Raw genomic sequence first — 18,525 nt, forward strand, 5'->3', positions numbered from 1 at the left:
CAAAAGTTTCTTAAAACCGAACTCAGTGTCTGCACCTCCAGCAGAACAGGAAAGTTTTACCAAATTCCTTTCGCCTCCTTTTTCTCCAGTTTCCTCGTTTGAGCATTCCGATGGGGTTGTGCGACGCTGCTGATTTCAACGTGTCGCAAGGGGTGTAATTGAAAGCAGAATTCTGCCTTAATTATGGCTCTGATACGTGCCCTTCCCAGCAGCTGGAGGATGATGAGCTCTAAAACCATGGAACCGTGCAAAGCACTGCAGATAATGCTGTGTGCCGTGGTACGGATGAGCGACAGGACACGAGGACATGGCCTCTTGCTGTGCCAGGGGAGGGTCAGGTTGGAGATGAGGAAGGATTTCTTCATGGAGAGGGTGGTCAGGCATTGGAAGGGGCTGCTCAGGGAGGTTTGGAGTCCCCATCCCTGGAGGTGTCCAAGAAGTGACTGGACATGGCACTCAGTGCTTTGGTCTGGGTGACAAGGTGAGGATGGGTCACAGCTTGGACTCAGAGGTCTTGAAGGTCTTTTCCAACCAAGATGTGCCCTCATCTGGGGTGGGTTTCTATTTAATGCCACAGAGGCATCTGTGGGGGCAGAAAATCTTAGGATGATACTCCCAGGTGGTGCTGGAGCCATGTCTGGGGTTGGTGTCGTTGCTCCAGTGTTTGTTACTGCTGGACACGAAATGAGTCCCACAGACGCAGCTCGAGGTGTGGTGAAAGAAAGAGCTTTATTTTCTTTCCTCAGTATTTATAAGTTCCTGACCACGGCCAGGGATTGGATAGTCAGGTTAACACCTTCCCAACCGCACTGTCCGTGAGAGATGTCCATCAAAAGACATGTACCAGAAAGAATGTATACATATCTATGTTTACAGTCACTGTCCTGGGAAAGTTTTTAGAAACTATGTCAGCAAGATCAAAAAACTGAGTTTTCAGGGCAACATCTCACCCTTTTTGTTTTTAAAAAAAGAAAAAGCAAAGAAAATGAACAAAGAAGTTAACAACATTCTAAACAATCAAAAGGAAAAGTAATAGGAAAAATAAACAATGCTCCATACAATCAGAATGCTGTAGTTTCAGGGTGATAAGTGTTCTCTTTGGTAGTCCCAATTCTATAGGCCCAAGAGAATGCCCACAGCTGTGGCTGCCCCTGGATCCCTGGAAATGTCCCAGGCCAGGCTGGATGGAGCTTGGAGCAACCTGGGACAGTGGAAGGTGTCCCTGCCCATGGCAGGGGTGGGATGAGATGATCTTTAAGCTCCCTTCCAACCCAAGCCACTCTGTGATTCTGTAGAACACCCATGAAACACACAGTGTTTTTGCCCTTGCAAAGGCAAGAGATGTGGAGAGGATAAATAAAATTAATTAGTGCCTGAAATAGTAAAGACACAAACTACAATGGGGAACTATACAATGAGGACAGGTTTCAAGATCTGTCACAAGCTGCTAAAGGAGAAATAAAAATCTATTTTTTTCACCAGGTTTAACATGGGAAAAGCAACCCAGGCAGTCGCTTTTGAAGAGAAATTAGGAACAAAAGAGAACACATGTGGTAAAATGTTATAATAGTCAGAGCCAGAAGATCCTACTCATTTCCTGTAGGAGGAAAGTCACCAAGAATTGGAAAGAGGAAAGCCCACATGATTAAAGGAAGAACAAGATTGACTTCTCCCTGACTGCCAGTCTCTGTATCAATGCTGTTCTGTTCCAAGACTCCTGTTCCCAAGGTAGTACAATCCAGCCAAAGATAAAGCCGCAGGAAGGCAGAGAGAACATCAAAGATTCACTTACTGATGTAAGAAAGAGGCAGAAAATTAAATCTCAGGTGGCAAATGAGGTTTCCACCCTTGCTAAGATTGACCAGTGAGACCACCCTAGATATAAAATAACAAGTGCAAGACTGGAAAAAATGGGGTGTTGTGGGTGTGTTTAACGTGTGATACATGCAGTTATGGCAGGGTGTTGAACTCCATTTCCACCTCTAGTCACAAAGTGGGTATGAGTTGGATGAAGCCACAGCAGAGCTGCTGCATCCTCAGGTTTTATGGTAAAATTAATCCTTTGAAAATACATTTCCCTATTTACTCTTTATTGTGAAATGACCTTAAAGTTTCAGTGTTTTTGTGTGTATGTGTGTGTGTGTGTCAAAATCAGCTTATGTAGCTATGTTTACATAGAGTCAAATAAAAAGATGTGTAAATATTTGTATAAATAGATACTTGTACTCTCACCCATCCCATTTATATGATGGGACCCACACATGGAACTCATTTCTTTGCCAGACCATAATTTTCTCTGACCACAGACCTGTGAGTAAATTTTCTAGGACCAGAACTAAATTTTTTTCTAGGACCAGGACTAAATTTTCGAAGGAGGCTTGCCATGTCCCAAAACCATAAAGCCATGAGCAGGAGCTGTCTCAGCACCTCTGTGTGCTGTGTTTCCTGAGATGTGCAGTGCCCCCCTGCACTGGGGCAGGGCTGGGATGGGCAGCACCAGCCTCTGCACCTTTTCTGTGGCATCAAAAGGGCACTTGTTTTTTCCATATCTTATATAGGGACCTTCCCACTTTTAGATTTCACAGTCCAGGTACTGGAGACTTTGCTGTCATGAAAAAAAAAAAAACAAACACGTTTTTTCTTTTCAAACTCAGCAAATCAGTGCTGTTACAACACATCCACTAATCAGTAAATTGATGGGATGGACAAGCAGGTTTGCCCTCATGTTTCTTCCTCTCAGGGAGGGAACCCTTTTAACTCCTTGTGCTGAAGCTGTTGAGATGGGTCTCTAATGGGCCATATGTTCCTGGAGCTGCTGGGAGAGCCCTGTGACCCAGCCCTTGCTCCACCAATTAATCCCTCACCTTCCTTCTCACTGAAAAACTAAATGGGGATGAACAAAGGCCAGGGAATGGCTCTTTGCCCTGAGGCCAAGTGATACAACTGAGCTCCCTGTCCCCAAAACAAGGCTGGCCATGTCCACACCATTCACTGGGAATGAGTCCTAACCCTTGGCTGTGCCTGGGGAATTTTTGGGTCAGTGTTAGCTGGCACAGACCGAAAATAGGCCAGGGAACGTGCTGACCATTTCTCTGCCCTCACAGCCTTATAACCCAGCGCCACAGGCCTCACCTGGGCCTCCCCTTACAGGCTAAAGGGCCATGTTTTCTCCAATTTAATATTCAAATGCCAAGTAAAGCTTAAAAGATTCCAGTGAAGAACGATAATGTGCTTACACCCCATCCTGGGATCAAAGCTCTTTGGAGAGATGGGGGCTGAAACTCTTGAGAGAAAGGAGGGCATAAATCCCTGGTGTCCAGCATCTTGCTAGAGAAACCCATTCCCACAATTAATTAAATAAAACCATCCCCCAATACTCTGGATTGTGCTGGTCCTGACTCGTTAAAACCTTCCTACCAGATTGAACTTCTGAAGTGGGATTGGTGGGGGAAACCTAAAACATGAGCCATTACAGGTTCAGTGCCCAATCACATTAACTGGATTTAGGAATGGTACATATAATTTAACCATTAGATCCATGAGATTTACCCAAATACCTTTATGGGTCTGGTTCACATCTCCCCACTCCCCGCCTCAATGAGACAATCACATAAATAAAGATATGGCACTGCTGGAGGCTGAGGCCTTGTAGAAGTTGTCTTCTCCAGGCCTATCCTGTTTCCAAGATCCACAGTGTCCCTGCAGCAAGATACCTCTTTCACCAACACTTTCAGCTGTGCCTGGGAATATAAGGTTGGCTATCAGGAAAAGATTCCTCCCCGAGAGGGGGAGGCACTGCCCAGGCTCCCCAGGGAATGGGCACATCCCCAAGGCCACCAGAGCTCCAGGAATATTTGGACAATGCCCTCAGGGATGCACGGGGTGGGATGGTTGGGGTGGCTGTGCAGGGACAGGGGTTGCATCAATAATCCTGCTGAGCCCCTTAAATCTCAGGATATTCTGTAATTCCAGCTCTGTGGTTTTCACCCTTTCTCTCCCCACCAGGAGCTGGCAGAGCTGTTGTGGGTGGGGCAGGACAAGGGGAGCCCCAGCATTCCTGGCTGTGTGACACGACTATGGGAGCTCCAACATTCCAGCCCTGGAGATGCTCCAAGAGCAGGGTCCAGACCTGTGTCCAGTCAAGAGAGCTGCCCAGCCATTGAGCCTGAGTGGCCCTGGTCCTGTCAGCTCTGTGGCACCGCTGTGGCAGCCGGAGCTCCCCCACAGCCCAGCTCCTGCAGCCCCTCCACTCCCCCAAGCCCTCCTGCAGCACAGGTAGGGCCTGATCCTGAATGCAGCAGCCCAGGGATGCACTGTGGGGACATTCCCAGCCCTTCCTGCCCTGACCCTCTCCCTCCTCCTCCTCCTCAGTGCCCTCAGTGTCTGACCCCCAGCCTGGGCTGTGACCTCCCACAGGATCAGCCAAGCCCCCCCAGCGCTCCTGTGCCCCTGCCAGCTGTGGCCCGTGGGCTCAGCAGGGCATGGCCAGCACCCCTGGGTGGCCACATCTGCCCAGGGCAGACCTTTGAGAGCTCCTGTGCCAGGCCCTGGGGGCCACCTGTGCCCTGGGGGATCCCAGAAGTGTCCCCATGGCCAGGGACTCTGCAGGCACCAGGGGCAGCAGCCCTTGCACAAAACCACCCAGCTCTGGCTGCCTGGGAAGGTGCCTCTGGCTGAACAGAGCTCCAAAGTCATCCTGAGCACAGAGCATGGCAGGACCACTGGCAGGAAACATCAGGAGCCACAGCAGCCTGCAGGGACAGAGCTGCCACCACCCCAGGGCAGCGTGTCCACACATGGCATCAGGCTGGAAAGGTGAGGGAAGAAGAGGAAGAGCTCTCTGCCCAGAGCTGACAGCAAGCACAGAGCTCCCACAGGCAGAGCTGGAGCAGAAATATGAGATTAGGCCTTTTGAGGGCTCACATTGTTTGGGGATGGAGGAAGGCTGGTTTTGATGCTGTAGATGAAGATGTAGAAGATGTTGTTCAGTGTTCTGCTTTTCCATTATAACCCGTTTGAGTCTGCATGGAGTGGGAAGAGAGTGCAGAGGGCCCCAGGAAATGGCAGCCAAGAGGTGCAGAAGTGTCACTGAGCCCCAAAGCAGAGCCATCAAGCCCCAAAATGCACGAAGACATCCCCAGCCTGGGTGACTGCCAGCAGTGCAGGCAGCTCTGGAGGGGGACTGCCCTGAGTCCCCTCCCCAGGGCAACCAACCCTTTGGCATGGGAGCCAGAACAGACAGGAGTTTTTGTTTGAGTGTCCAATGCTTTTATTCACCTCCTGTTTTTTTTGCAAATGCTCCATGTTTTTCAAGACTCCTAGAATCCTAGAGCAGTTTGTGTTGGGAGAGACCTTTAAGGTCTTGTTCCAACGCTGCCCTCCATGGGGACAGACTCCTGCAATATCTCTGCAAGTGCAGAAGATAAAAAGTTCTTTCAAAAATGAAAGTTGGTTTTCTCACACAAGGAAATAACTGATAGTTCTTGGGAAAACGTCCCAGGATTATCCTTAAAATTGTGAGACGTGCAATGAAATCATGGGCAGTAGTGACCTCACATTGCTGCCTGTGTAGGACACTGTGTGTATTTCATATCCTAAAGGTACAACAGTAAAATATTTCAGAACGAAAATAAATGTAATGTATTCATAATTGCTAATGTGATTGAGAATGTACATTTAAGAAATGTAATGGCATAAACCTGAAGAAATCTAATTCTGAAAGGAAGTTGTCTAAATTTAGAGTGATGTAGTAATAATTAATCCATTTAGCATTCCATACTGGTTTCAGCCCCAGAAATGACTAAACAGAGGACTGTCCCCAGCTTAGGAGGAGCAAGGAAAATGGAAGGGGTTATATATATAAATATATGGTGCTTTTTCTGCCAAGTCAAAACAGATCATCTCTGATCATCTCCAACAGAGATATTTTTTCCAGGTCAATTTGCACTCTGAGTTAGAAGAAAATGCTTTCCAGCAAAGTGAGGGCTAAAGTAGACCACTATCCCAGGTTGTTCCAAGCTCTGTCCAGCCTAGACTTGGACACTTCCAGTAATCCAGGGGCAGCCACAGCTTCTCTGGGAAACCTGTGCCAGTGCCTCACCACCCTCACAGGGAAGAATTTCTTCCCAGTATCCCATCTGTGGTTTCATGGGAGGTGTCCCTGCCTGTGCCAGGGAGCTGGAATGAGATGGCTTTTAGGTCCCTTCCCACCCAAACCATTCTGGGATGCTGGGATGGAGCATCTCACAAAGTGTGAGGGAGCTGAACCTGTTCTGCCTCAGGAAGAGAGGATTGAGGGGATCTTATCAATGCACACAAATAACTTAAGGGCAGCTCTCGAGAGGGTGGGGTCAGGCTCCTTTAGTGGTGCCCTGAAACAGTGCAAGGGGCAATGGACACAAACCAAAACGTTTGGAAGTTCTATCTGAATATGGGGGGAAACTTACTCTGAGGGTGAGGAAGCACTGGAAGAGTCTTCCCAGGGAGGTTTTGGAGTCTGCTGTTCTGGAGATATTCCAAAGCCGCCTAAATGAGACCCTGTGTGACCTTCTCCAGTGACCCTGCTCTTGCAGGGGGGTGGCACTGGGTGGTCTCTAGAAACCTCTGTCAATGCCAACCCTTCTGTGATGCCATAAAGAGAGGGTCTGCTCTCAGGCCTTAGTCCTGAGGAAGAAAAAACAAAACTGCAACAACAATGAAAAATAACCAGAACTAAACCAAGCAAGAAGGAAGAGTCATTGGGTCCGTGGGACATAAATAGAAACAGAAATAAAATCCATTCCAGCTTCTGGCCTTTGAATCATGGTAACCATAACATAAGCAATGCAGCAGGAGGTTCTTGTTTAATTCGGTGGATATCAATGAGTTCTTCTCAACTGAACAGCATCAAATCCCGGTCCTTTTGCTTTCTGTCAATTATTCAGCCTGTTGTTTGACTATTTTTGTTCTCATTATTTATTTTTCCCCTTGCTCCTTACGAAAAACCTGGTAACTGTTCTCAAAACCTACTTAAAGTCTGAAGCAAAAAGTCGGTGAAATGTTGAAATGCCATACAGATCTCACCGAAACACACACAGTTTCATTCTCCATGAAGCTTGCAGTGAAAAGGAAGCAATTACAGTGTAGGATTGAAGACTAAAGCATCACCTGAATGTCTTGTCATGAAGAGCAGAGAACGTGGAGACCCCAGAGGCAGAACTGTCACCTGAATTGAAAGCATTCAGTGTCAAGGGACATTACCCTGAGGGACAGGGGACAAGGAAATTTTTCTCTCTGTGTTGGTCAGACATGTGAAGCTGCAGGGCCCTGGTCCAGGTGTGCAGGAGCTGGTGAATAACAATCAGGCTACACTTGAGCTGTCACTGGATCTGGGCAAGCTCTTCCCATGAAAATATCCACTGGGAAGCCCCAGGACTGGGACTATATCAGACACTGTGACAGGGAGGTCTCCTGGGGGACTGCCATGCTGGGATGAGTCCTGTTGGCCTCTAAAAAGAAAAAAGCTTTGAAATCTAGAATATAATACATATATACATATATTTATATATACATCCATCTCTGTTTGTATCAATAAGATTTTTTTTTTCACATTAAACCCTTTCTTCATACCCAGCCTGGCCTTCAGGTGCTGTAAAGTGATGTGCCAGGCTTGTCTGAGCTCTGCTGGCTGCGGACATGAAGCCACAGAGAGAAGGGAGCAGCAATGAATGCGGCTTCGCTGGAATTACGTAATTACTTTCTTCAAGCTAAAAGTATTTCGAGTGTTTGATTGCCAGTGCTACATAACAATCTGGAGTAATTATATAATTAGCAAGAAATTGCAGCTCCCATTAGGTACTTAGAAGAAGTCAGATTTAGGTTTGATTTTTTAAAAAGGTGGGAAGTTGTGCACATGTGGGTTTTTTGCATAACGATATGACCTCGAAGAAGTGAGGGAGTCGATTTTTTTCCTTTCCATAAAGGAACATTTCAGTGTTCATTTAGAAAATAGATCAAGTAAGACTTGCTTGAGAAGATTGAGAAATCTAGTGAAATTGGTGATTAAAAAGTTCATTAGGATTAATTGCTTCCAATTGTTACCAGAAAGCTTGCCAGGATAGGTAATATTGGATTTCAATATCCCTCTGAATAGAACAAGACTTGGATTAGCTCCAGGGACAGTCTTCCTGGGGAGAAGGCCAGAGAGTGGTTAGGTTTGGAAAGGACCTTGGAGATCATCTAATTCCAGCTGTCATTGGAGATGGGAGAAGAAACCAGGTCTGACACCCAGATCGTGACTGTTCCCCTCTGTTGAGAGCTGCCCTTTGACACAACAGTGTTATCTGGTACTTCATACCCAGGGCTGGAGAAAAGGGCTATCGCATCCCTGCCATATTGCTGATCCTGTTGTTCAAGTGATCAACATTTCATTCATTAAAGCTACTGGAGCCTTGCCATAAATATCAGCCAAATTTCCTCCCGGAGTGAGCTCCTGACTCTTCCAATGATAAACAATTTTATACCAAAAAAAAAAAAAAAAAAATCAACATGAGAGGGGATAAAAATTCCTATGCAGTTTCCACCCAGATGTGCAAAATGAAGATCCTGCCTAAGTAACCTCTTTTAAAGTCTTGAGCAAGGCCCAGGAGATATAATTGATTTGGATTTTTTAAAAGCTGGTGCCAATTTCATCAGAAAGATGCCTTGTGCAGCTCAAACCCACCGGGAGCCGGCATGAAATAATGGAATGGTTAAGTAACTTATTATGGACAGCAAGGAGAATTTGTAGCAGAAACTGTCGGCATGTCATTCCAGTGCCAGGGCAGAGAAATCAGTTCTAAAATTGATTTCATTTGGAGGTGATGCAAAAAAACAACGGTGCCAGACAAAGGGAGATGGGGCAAGTGGAATATTCCTGTTGTAACACCGAGCTGCTGAATGGGGAGAGAGCAGTGAAACAATGGGTGAGGAGGGAAAATGGCTTGAAGAGCTGCATGTGAGACTGAAATTATGCTGCAAACTTTGGAAGCTCTGCTGTCACGTGGAAAAGTAATTTAATAGCCAGGCAGACAGAAGACTGAGCCTCAGCTAAATGCAGGGCTCATTGATTTCCAAGGGAGGCTGCAGTAGAGGTGGGCAGATCCTGCACCGGGGCCTCAAAAATAGGGAGCATCTTGGCACAAGGATGGGGAGCAGCATCCCATATGTGTAGCACCAACCTTTCCCCACCACCAAGCCCCAGCAGTGGGATGAGAGCTGCTGCTGCTGTTCCCTGCGCAGATTTTACAGCTGCCTCCCAACAGTCAAAAACCAGGGGGGAAAAAGCAATAAATTCTACCAAGGACAAGGAATATGATGGCGGAGATGGTAAAGCGGGGAATGGCTTTGGGAGATAACCGGTGTCACGCCGTAGCGGATGTAAATCCCCGCAGTCGGCTCTGGCCGTTTACACCGTGAGGATCCAGCCCTTTGTTCCCCGCAGACTCCGGGATTAGGGAAAATGAAAAGGATAAAGAGCAGCCCTCCTGAAGCTGCGATTCACCCGCACGTTAATGTATGCGCATAAAGGAGCGGCCACCCGGGCCAGGCTGCGCCGAGAAAAGATGCGAAGGTCATTCAGGAGCAGATGTCACCTTAGCAGAAAACAAAGCAGTAAAATGAACAAGCCTCAATGGACCAAATGCCTTTTCAGGCAGGTTCCAGAATCCGTGTTCCAGTAACAGAAATAAATGTACAGGGAGAAAATGTGTGTGTTTGTTTCTTTCTCTCGCAGCAATAGAATCACGTCCCCGCGTCTGGGCAGGAGCTACTTGAAATAAAGCTAGAACAACGCTTATCTCTTATCAGCACTCAGGATTTGCAATAATGAAAAGATTTGCATAACAAATGCTTCTTCTCCTTCTTCGGGTTGGGATGGAAGTATTAATTTCCCTTACTTTTCTACCATTTTTTTTTTAAATATATCCACCTTCGAGCCAAAACACAAACCTTTCTACTTTATAACCACTGCCTCAACCCTTGTCTATGCTGATTCTCCTGCTGCAGTTTGGGGATTGAAAGAAACACATTTTTGCCCTCATTTATATCCTTACAGGCTCCTTATGGCTTCTATGCACTTGCAGAGAAAATAAAGACAAAAGGCCTCATTCATCCCTCTCGTGGCCCCGTTTTACACCCATGCCACTCGGCTTCTTCAGAGCCGGGGAGGTGAGAGAAGGATCCTCCCCGTGTAGTTAATTTAATATATCAGGAGGTAAATATATGTATTAGCATTGGCGAGGGCTGGAGGGGATCTCTGCTGCTGTATCACAGCGTCTCTCTGCACATCAGCCTGCTCTGCCCTTTGATCATTTATGCTGCAGCCGGGCCCCCTCCTGCGAGCGCGTGTTGGAGCTCCCAAGCTTTGTGCCTTCGCGACGGGAAGTGCTCGGTGCTGCTCTGAAGGCTGGGAGCCAGGGGGATGGCTGGATGGATGGATGGATGGATGGATGGATGGATGGATGGATGGATGAATGGCTGGATGGATGGATGGATGGATGGATGATGGATGGATGGATGGATGGATGGATGGATGATGGATGGAGGATGGATGGATGGATGGATGGATGGATGGATGGATGGATGGATGGATGGATGTGGAGGGATGGATGAATGGATGGATGGATGGATGGATGGATGATGGATGAATGGATGGATGGATGGATGGATGATGGATGAATGGATGGATGGATGGATGGATGGATGATGGATGGAGGATGGATGGATGGATGGATGGATGGATGGATGGATGGATGTGGAGGGATGGATGAATGGATGGATGGATGGATGGATGGATGATGGATGAATGGATGGATGGATGGATGGATGGATGGATGATGGATGGATGGATGTGGATGGATGGATGGATGGATGGATGGATGGATGGATGGATGGATGGATGGACGATGGACATCAAGAGGCTTTCCCAGATGATGATCAGACTCCTCTTGCTCCTGAGTGGAAAGAAATCGTTTCAATGGATATTTGACTCAGCCCTTCAGCCCAATGAGGACTTTCCAGGACCTTCCTAACAGGCCATGCCCCAACACAGAAACATGGCAGAGAAATCAACGCAGAAACATGGCAGAAAGATCAGCACAGAAACATGGGAGACAGATCAACACAGAAACATGGCAGAGAGATCAACACAGAAACATGGCAGAGAGATCAACGCAGAAACATGGCAGAGAGATCAACACAGAAACATGGCAGAGAGATCAACACAGAAACATGGCAGAGAGATCAACAGAAACATGGCAGAAAGATCAACACAGAAACCTGGGAGAGAGATCCCCTGTAGTCAGGACCTGTCTTGAAACTTGATGTGGGTCATGTCAGACCCATGAAGTTCCACACACAAACCACAACTGCTTTTTGAAGATGTCACAGTCATACTGATGCATTTTTTTTTTACCAGATTCTTGGAAAAAGTCTGCTTCCACTCTTAGAGTGGAACAGCTTTCCTAATATCTAACCCTAAATCTTCATTCTCCAAATAAAATTTTTTTCTTCCAGTCCTTTTCCTGGGGAACAACGACATTAGCTTCAGAAGAGCCTTGCAGAAGTGCATGCTCTTCTCATGCCACATCATTATATTTCCTGTTTGGTAGCAAAACAAACCTCCAAAACCTTTCTTCTCCCCTTCCCTTTGTCTGTATTCCTGCATCAGCAAAAAGTACAAATCAAGTGTCAGCCTAAACTGACAAAGCTGAATTACACCTGTAACCTACTGCAAAATCATCATTTTACTGACTTTATAACCAAGGCTGGCCAAGCTGACTGCAGGAATTTTGAGCTGTTTTCAACCCCAGGTCACTCAGGAAGAACCTACATGTGCCTCCTCTGGAAAACTCATTAGAATTTGTAGCATTTATATTGTTTTCCCAAATAATGAGAATGTATTCTGAGATCCTCACAAAATCCAAGATAAAGGCCAGAAGTCAGTGTATCACCCATGTGAACATTACTGTGGAAAAGCATCTATTTCTCCCCAAGAGAGGAAATTAAAAATATTACCGTTCTTTCCAGTTCATTGTGCTGGAACAGTCCATATTAATGATATCCATAGGTCAAAAAGGAAAAGGGGGATGCTTCCTCATTCATGGACATTATGGATAAAATTTAACAGGCCTTTTATTTATTTATTTATTTTTCTTTATTTAGGACATTCATGCATGCCATCTCTTATTTCAGGGCACAGAGCTTTTTAATTAGGACATAGGCTTTGAAACAAACGCATTTTGGAATTGCTGAAGAAATAAAACCAGAGGACATTAAACTAAAATGAGGAGGAATTAAATATGTATATTATTTTCCTGACCCCACCCCAAATTTTGAAATTTTTGGGCCATCGCCATCACTTTTTTTAACTTACAATAGAAGAAACTTTATTCTTTCCCTAATAGGGTGATGAATCTCTGCAACATAACAAATAATTCTCAGGTTTTGAAAATTCACACTTAGTTAAAGTCTAATTCAGTATCCAGACACTGTTCTGCCGTGACAATGTCCGTGACTGACTTCCACATTCCTAACTACTGAGAGAAAAAAAGTCAGGTATTTCTATCTCCAATGTGGCTGTTTGGTCATACAAGAAATGATGCCTGTCTCCCTCAATTTCTCCTCTTGACAGTGAAGTGCCGAACAAAAAGCAGGAACAAAAAGGATCAGCATTAAAAGTTAATGCTGTAGGATTCGGCTTTTGTGTCTCGCTTACAGGGGAGGAATTACAATGACAGGTGAACTTATCTGGTTTTCCTGCCCAGGGATGGGTGACAAGTTCAGAGAAGTTATGGATGGTCTAAGGATCTTCTTGCAGAGGTCTTCAGAGTAGAATCACAGAATCATTTGTGTTGGAAAAGCCCTCCAAATCATCCCAACTGTTAACCCAGCACTGCCAAGCCCCCCTAAACCATGCCCCCGAATGCCACATCCGAATAACTTTTGAATGCTTGCATGTTGAATGCTGTTAATGCCCTTAAAAGGATCTCCCTGCATTCTCTACACTTCCAACCCTTGTACTTTGGAAGCTCCTCAAGCTTTTTAAGAACCACAGTAACGCTTTGTCTCCTTCCTCAGCAAAGGGAAGTTATTTCACTTTATTTGTCTCATTTCACTCCACTGTGGCCCAGGAAGAAAAAAACTGACTGGGCTCTTAGAAGGTTTACAAGGGGCTGCCCTGGCAGTGGTTTGGAGAAGTGATGGGAGGGCATTAACTTGCATGGTTGCAGTTGTGCAGTCTCAATCCTCGGATGTTTTTAAGACCTAGCTGGGTGAGCAACCTTGTCTTAACCCAGGGCTGACCCTTCTTGGAAAAGCAAGACCAAAGACTTCGTAAATGCCCTTCCAGCCCAAATTCTCCTACAATCCAGCAAGGCAACACCTTGTTAATTTTCTTTTTTTTTAGCTTGAACCCCTCACACTCAAAACTGTCCCCACCTTTAAACAAGGGACTCTGGTGCTGGTTGCTGACCTGGGGTATCCCATTTCAATCCCTGCTTCACCTGACTTTCTTACAGGGTTCTCCATGTCTCCTATCTCCATCTGCAGAACTGAGACATTTCTCTGTCTGCAAAAGGCAGCTGTGAGATGAATTTGTTGGAGATCAATGGGTCCTGAATTCAGTGGTAATAAGGGCCATAAGACAGACAAAATACAGGGTGGGAAAAATCTGACAAGATTTTGATATCTGGTCTAGTTGCCTGGATACTCTCTCCTGGCACAGAAAACTCATGCGGCACAGCCACTGTCACATGGTGTGAGCTCAGAAGTTGATTCACTTCAAGGCAGGAGGAATAAACAGAAAATAAAATGTCTTCCATGATTATTTCAGGGCCAGAACATTAGCAGTTATAAATTGCTCGAGACCTTTAGCTTTCACACTGAAGAGTACCTTGGCTGATGCAGAGGAGCAAAATTGTCTTTTTGCCACAAGGCTTGGGCTTGGAGCAGCCTATGGGTGCGTTGTGTCGGGAGCATGATTTTGGAAACTGGAGTGTGTTAGACAGTCAAGATCTGCAGCCTACTTCCATATGGCCACATTAATTTCACGGCAACTCTGCGGAGAGGAAGATGATGCACCTCCCACCATCCTTGTGGGGGAGAAGCAGTGCTCCTGCCAAGCAGTTTGCACAGGACAACAATTCTAAGCACTGTCCCCTCTGTGAACAGCCTCAGATGGGGCTGCTGAACCCTCCCATCACTTCTCCAAACCACTGCCAGGGCAGCCCCTTGTAAACCTTCTAAGAGCCCAGTCAGTTTTTTTCTTCCTGGGCCACAGTGGAGTGAAATGAGACAAATAAAGTGAAATAACTTCCCTTTGCTGAGGAAGGAGACAAAGTGTTACTGTGGTTCTTAAAAAGCTTGAGGAGCTTCCAAAGTACAAGGGTTGGAAGTGTAGAGAATGCAGGGAGATCCTTTTAAGGGCATTAACAGCATTATGATACTGAATCACCTAGAAAAGTAAATGTGATTCCAACTTGAAGACCTGTGGTCCTCTCGTGGCAAGAAATGGGCTAGAACATGTTCTGGAGCACCACCAGCCAGTTCTAAGTCAGTGTGAGCCTGCATCATCCAAGCAGAGACACCAGCCCACTGTATCCCATGAAAATACCAGGCTGGGATTCATTTGAAGTTAGGAAAGTCTTTCAGGAAGTGAGTTATTGGCACAGTATTTTTTCCCCAGCAGTGCTGTGGGCACATATGACGAAATTGCTTCTTCAACATATTTCTTTTTCCCTCATGTTTTGTTCCATTGGAATTCCTTAGTGAAAAGTTTGATTCCCATCAGCTTGGGTCAGAATTTGAAGCTTTAGCTTCAAAGTTTCAAGTTCTGGATCCACAATGGAGAGGTCCTGACCCAGTGTCTCCCTCTTTGTGGCTGGACAAGAGAGGTGAAAACCAGGAATTTGTAACAAAATTGGTTTATTTATTGGATATTTTTTGGGTGGAGCCCTGAGCAACCTGATCTAGTGAGTGACATCCCTGCCCGTGGCAGGAAGGGGAGCAAGATGAGCTTTAAGGTCCCTTCCAACACAAACCTTCTGTGATTCTCTGATTACAAAGATTCTTTTTCCTCTAAAGAGGACTCTATGAACATGGCACTTTGGCTTGACTCAAAGTTTAGGGTCCCACAAAGACGAGCCAGTTAATCCCAGCAGAGCACCCATAAATACCACACTGTAGGAAAGGTTTTAAAACTCCAAAGACCGATCATTTTAATAATTTAAGGGCCACACCTCAAGTGCCAGCTGCCAATCCACAGACCTGGAGCACGCCTGTTCTTGGCTGCTCAGCATTACAATTGCAAATGGCCCATTCTGCTGCTTCCCAACATTAGCCCAGTGACCAATACACACAAAAAAAAAATTTACTCTGCAGAACATCTGAAAAGGAATTTTATATTAATTTAACAGACTGCCCAGTGCAAAACCTACAGGCAGGAGGTGCCTGCTGGGAGGGAGCTCCTCTGAAATTGCATGGGATTGGCTTTGGCCAAAAAATGGCAGGAGCTGGAGTGAATCCTTCTGTTTGCTCCCCCATCACTGGGAGACTTGTCAGCTGTAGATGAACAGGATGAATGGATGGACAGAAAACTCATATCAAAACTCAAGTTTCAGCGTTTGGAGTTAAACTCACCTCAGTCTTCCTCAGAGCAAATTAAATCTTCTTTAAACAAAAAAAAAAAAAGCAAAAGGCAACCACTCCTCCAATAAGTTTACTACTTAAACCAGGAGGAGCCTTTCATGTTAAAGACTCTGGGTTATCACTGCAAGAGATAGCAATTAATTTTCTGGAAGAGTGCATGACAATAAAGCCCAAATCAGTCCTGGCACTTGGTCATGCTGGACAATGTGCTGGTGTTATTAAAAAGTCAATTACCATCAGCTTGTGTTCCAGATGACAGCAGGAACAACTTGGACAAAGTGAAGTGTTCTAGGGAATCCTGACATCCTTGCACCACTCGTGATAGTTGCAGCTTCCACCTAAGTAATCATTCAGCTGCAAAAGCAGCCCTGATTAAAATGTTTACAGAACCGTTTCTGACAAGAAAGGAACTTCATCCTCACCCACTGATAGATGTCTTACTCCCTTCTCTGAAATATTCAGCAGCAGCGTCGCAGGGGTCAATTCCAATCAGCTAAGATAACTCAGATATTCTTAAATTAAAATCCAAAAGAAAATGGAATATTTCCTCTTGGCCTCCACCTGGCGGATCAAATGAGGACAATAAAATAAATGAAATTTTATGATCAACTTGATTTGGTGTCTCCTGAGGAGGGAGGGAAGGAAGACTCATATCATGGGTTTTGATAGGAACTGTTACAGAGGTAAGACTGTGAATATCAAAGATACTTTCCATTTCAAAGATCCCTTTTGGAGAGAAAACACTTCCTAAATTCCTTAACATTTGTGAGCATGGGTGGAGAAAGCTGTGATGGCTGGATCCACATCTTCTCAGGACAACTTCTGAGAAGGAAGAGGGTGTTCTGTCATGTTGATCTGTATTGGATGGACATCCCTATCCTATGACATTCCCACAAGTCCTGGCTGCACAAAGTTGGGATCTGTGGCCTCTGGCTGACACGGATCATTGCAGGTGGCTTTTCCTCCTGTGCTTGAGTAGCCCTGGGTGGGTCAGTGCTGCTGATGGCCTCCAGAGACCTCAAGCTTGGTTTGTGACCACTGGTGACATTCACGGTGCCAGCACACATGTCCTTCTGAAGAGAATTAACTGCACTGTTCTGCCAAGCTCTGACTTGAATAATTATGGTCTGTCCCGCAATTTATCTTGGAGAAATTGAATTTGGTGCACTAAAGAAGGGCTTCTTCATCATAAGCATGTGTGATCCCATCTCATGGCCCCAAAATGGGCCACAGGCTTTCTTCCAAAGGAAAAGGCTGTTTGTAGAAGATAGGGAGAGAGCTGGATTTTAGCCCTGAAGCAGTGAATCTTTGTGTCCGTGGTCGTGGAATCGTAGAATCACAGAATCAGAATATTCTGTGTTGGAAGGAACACACAAGGACATCAAAGTGCATCTCCTGGTCCTGGACAGCCCTGGGAATCCCACCGTGTGCCTTACATGATGCATCACAAATCACTTTCTGAGGCTCTCGCTCAGTCCATAAAGAGAACCAGCTCGAGGTCTGGGAATTGTGAGGGTGTAGGTGCGAGAACAACCTGAAAATCATGGATGACACCTCGCAGGAACACCAGTTGCTCCAGTGACTGCTTTGGGGATGGACTGTCCTGTGGCCTGGGAGACAGCATTACAGATCCTAATGTCCACAACTTATTCACAGAGGACTTCAGTGCACTTTCTTTGATTAATACTCGTATTAATGTAATAATTGTATTAATTAATGTTTTCAATAAAGGCCCAGCAAGGGTACAAGGTTTGTGGGACTAATCAGAATGGTTTGGGAAGGAAGGTACCCTAAAGCTCATCCCATTCCTCCCCCTGTCACGGGCAGGGATACCTTCCACTATCCCAGGTTGCTCCAAGCCCATCCAACCTGGTGTTGATGGCACCAAGTATGGTTATTCTGCCACTTACCTGTTAATTTTGTCTTGAGCTTTGATTTTTTGCCAGGTTTGAGGACACCAGATGGGCCAGGTCAGACACATGCAGAGATGCTTCTCTTTTATTGTCTGATATTTCCACTCTTCCCATAAACAGGGAGCTCTTGTTTCGTTCCCAAAGAATATACATCCTACAAGAGGCTGTTACACAGTGCAGTGAATAACTTCTGATCATCAGGTTTTCTCCCCTAATTGACTGGCAAAATAAAACAGCAGCAGCAGCAACAACAGCTCTGTCCTGTCTTCAACTTGAACTTTCCCAAGCACTTAGAAATCCTGAGTGAAATGAACTTCCCAGCCTCTCCTGAGGCAGCTGGGGAGAACAGGAGGGAAGGTGGAAGGGAAATAATTTCCTGAGCTTACCCAACAAATCAAGATTTGGCTTCATCTCTGTGCACTCACTGTCCCATCCTGTAGCCATCAGGATGGAATCCAGCATGGAAATCAGGGTTCTGTTTGCTTAGGGCTGGGGAAGACTGAGGAAAGTCCTCCTGATGAGGAAAATAATCTTAATGCTGAAAGTTTATTCCCTGCTTTTTCTCTAAATGGTCAGACTGACCTAACTGGGGTTCTGTGCTTTGCTTCCTATTCAAGCCTGTGGAAAGGAATAATTAACATTCATCCCTCCTCCTTGTGTCCTCTGCAACTTTCTTAAAACAAACTCCATCTCCAGAAGCAGCACTTGTTTGCAGGATGCCCTAAAAAGCCGTATTTTTCCCCAGAAGCAGCATGCACAGAGTGAAGACTACAACTCCAGAATGGCTTTGAAAATCCCAGCTGGGCACAACCCCTCTGGAGTACCTCTCACTCTGAGGGTGCTGGGAGCACTGGGGGAGCTGCCATCCCTGACACGGAGCAGGGGCATCAGCTGCTTGCCGCATGCCAGGGCTCGACGTGCCGAAAGTGGAGGAGGACGAGCTGCTGCC

This window comes from Pseudopodoces humilis, chromosome 3, assembly GCF_049639895.1.
Source record: "Pseudopodoces humilis isolate 2021_Gansu_Grassland_sample_001 chromosome 3, ASM4963989v1, whole genome shotgun sequence".
NCBI classification, from domain to species: Eukaryota; Metazoa; Chordata; class Aves; order Passeriformes; family Paridae; genus Pseudopodoces; species Pseudopodoces humilis.